The sequence below is a fragment of the Bubalus kerabau genome, chromosome X, assembly GCF_029407905.1.
Source record: "Bubalus kerabau isolate K-KA32 ecotype Philippines breed swamp buffalo chromosome X, PCC_UOA_SB_1v2, whole genome shotgun sequence".
NCBI classification, from domain to species: domain Eukaryota; kingdom Metazoa; phylum Chordata; class Mammalia; order Artiodactyla; family Bovidae; genus Bubalus; species Bubalus kerabau.
The window spans coordinates 69837008-69839847 of record NC_073647.1 but is presented as its reverse complement, the minus strand read 5'-3'; the positions used below and the strand labels follow the sequence as shown (position 1 = coordinate 69839847).

The following is a 2840-nucleotide window of genomic DNA, read 5'->3' as shown; positions in this document are numbered from 1 at the left end:
GCCAAGACTCACAATAGCCAGTACACAATATGATGTCTTTCATACAAGTGCATCAACTATGAAAGAAAGGTCACAGGAATGTCCTAAGGCCACAAAACCAATGCAACATCAGATTTGAAATGAACTCTCTGATCTCCTTAGCTCCTAGACTTGTATTTCAACCACATAAATCAAGCTGTGTGGAACCATCAGGGGAAATCTAATTCACATTGTATATCTGCATTAATTGATTGGGCAGGAAAATATTAAAATAGCAAAGACTCTTTCCCTCTCAAGGCAGTGATGAGTGGAGTGAAAAGGGGGATGTGAGCATTAGGGGTAACCAGCTGGGGTAAAATGAGAAGTAGGGGAGGGACTCTCCCTATTCAGGGTTCCCCTTCCATTGGAACATTGCCAGAGAACTGATTGGAGTACTGGAAGGGGACAGAATGAAGGTAAAGGCAGCCCTTATGGCCCACCTTAAGAATCAGAAGAATCAACCCACACACAGTACTTGTCTATTTATATAGCCTCTAATACACTCCTTTATAAGGGCTTCTCTTCAGACACAAACAACCATAACCATCCACCCTCCCCACACTCAGAAATCCTCAAAAAGGCAAAGCTGGTTCAGAAGCCAGAGGCTGCTTGACAGGGAGCCTGGGAGTGCACAGGACTCCAGGAGACGTATGGTTCTAGTTGGGAGATTACGGTGGGCAAGTAGGTGTGTGATCACCACATAGGAAGAAGGCGAGTGAGCGTGAAGGCGGGTAGGGGAATGTGGAAGAGAAAAAGTGAAGAACCCAACGACCCCAGGATCCCAGTGTCCTGCTCTGAGAAGAAACGCCTCTAAGAAATGTGCTGCACGCGTTATGCTAAGTAACCGAAACCTTATCATCACCAAAAATGTTTGTCAATCTACTCCGCTGTTATTTACTTAATTCTAACGAGCCAGGAATGGAAAACCCCACCTTTCCCGGGTTCCATCGCAGTCTGTCCGGGGGACCTATAAGTTTTCCCTCTCCCCCACTGAGCTGGTTTCACAGCTAGGCCAAAAATAAGGAACCACCCAGACGGAGACTCCAGGATCATTCCCTGGCAGCAAAGGGATTAAGTTTCGCCCGGCCTCCCCGCGGGCAGGGTGTCCTCAGCATCTCTGGCTGCCGCAGCCGCCACAGCCAGGCGGCCGAGGGGCGCCGCCCGGGCCAAGGAGGTGGCCGGCCGCGGGAGCGTGGGAAGGCGGCGGTGCCCTTTCCCAGACTAGCGCCCAGGCTCTCGGAGAACCGCTCGGGGAGGGGCCCGCGCCCGACCCGGCTGGACTGCGCGGGAGGCCTATGACCCGCCCCCGCCCTGGACCCCGGAGTGCAAACTCCGTCCCTGGAGGGCAGCGACGGGTGCCCGGGCCCCAGCAGCGCATCGGGGAGCTAGGGCCGGGCCGGGGCGCCCTCCGCCGCCGCCGCCACCTCGAGCCTCGCGGGGCCCCGTCACCCCGCCCCGCCGAGCCCCGGAGCAGCCCTCGGCCCCCGCCGGGCCCCGGCCGCACCTGAGACGCGCGGCCCGAGCCCGGGGCCGAGCCCTGCGCCGGTGGTGGCGGTCGGCCCCGGGGGCCGCGGCGAGGGGGCGCGTTTTACCCAGAGCCTTCCCGGCTGCCGGCCATGTCCTCGGCGCGCCCGAGGGCGCCGGGTGCTCGCCTGCCTCCCGCGCGGGCTGGCTCAGGCTCCGGCGCGAGCTCCCCGGCTGCCACTGCTGCCGCCGTTGCCGCCGCCGCTCTAGGCCGCCGCCCGCCTTCGCAGCCGCCGCCGCCGCCGCCGCCGACGCGCAGCAGCCAGGATCCGCCCGCCCGCGCGCCCCGCTGGGGACAGCTCGGCGGCCGCCACGCTACTGCGGCTGGGTCTCCCGAGCCAAACTTAAAGAGTTTTCGCTCCTCAGTCCAGGGGCAGCACCATGACACCGCGGCAGCACCACACTGTCATTTCCGCCGTCGCAGGGCGTGGGGGGCGGGGGTGGGGGGAGAGAAGGCAATCCCGACGAAAAGGGGGATGGGGTGGGGTCGAAGCGGGCTGGGGCTGCTGCCCCGAGGGAGCGCTGGGAAGGGCCCGGCAGCCGGGGCGCTCGGCCACCTTCCCCGGCTCACCTTCTGCCGCCCCCGCCGCTCCCAGCTCCCCCTGCCCCTCCTCTGGAGGCGCGTTTACATGTTTTCTCCCCTGGCAGGAGTGACCGGAGAAACCTGAGCGAGCAAAGGCAGCGGGTGGGTGGGGTTCGGGTTACTACTGTACCTACCAGCTGATTCCAGCAGCCTTTTCTCCAGCGCCCTGTCATCTTGAAGGAAGACACACGGAGAGGGGCCGGAGCGTGTGTGTGTGTGTGTGTGTGTGTGTAAGAGAGCGAGAGCGCCAGCAGAATGTGTGTGAAATGCAGAAGGAAGACTCTGGCCAAACTCTTCTCCCAGCCGCCAAACCCCTGGCCCCCACAAACCCCTAGGTTAGAACAACGAAAGGGCCGTTGCCACCAGCAATGAGAAGAGAGTGCCTAGGTCCAGCGCAAAGGTCCTCGGACGAAGCTGCTCAATGTAAAGTTAACTACAGAGAAAAACAAAAATAGTGGAGGAGACAGAAAAGGGCAGACAATTGAAGGAAACCCAACCCCTCTTTCTTTTTACAAAGGGAGAATGGCTGTGTTTTATTGGCCTTGGGCAGAAGTTGTGGAGATGGATTAAAGCCACCAAAATTAAAAAACAAAACCAAAAAAAGGCGGGGGAGGGGGGGAGTGTAGGGCCTCATTTACACATTCAAATCCTTGATCGGCCAAACCAGAGGGTCTTTAATAAGAGGACAATGGGACAGATGTTAGCTACACACAGG

General features: G+C 59.4%; 1 protein-coding gene across 2 annotated transcripts in view; it reads right to left on the bottom strand.

Annotated features, from left to right (window-relative positions):
• Window positions 1-2606, bottom strand: part of MID2 (midline 2) — a 104907-nt gene extending 102301 nt beyond the window's left edge. Inside the window, exon 1 of one of the 2 annotated variants that reach the window (XM_055563909.1) lies at window positions 2260-2606. The gene's annotated coding sequence lies outside the window, so the exon portion shown is untranslated. Of the gene's footprint in view, window positions 1-1610; window positions 1829-2259 lie in introns of those variants that run through there. The other variant, XM_055563910.1, reaches the window with a different exon arrangement.
• Between the last annotated feature and the right edge of the window lie 234 nt (window positions 2607-2840).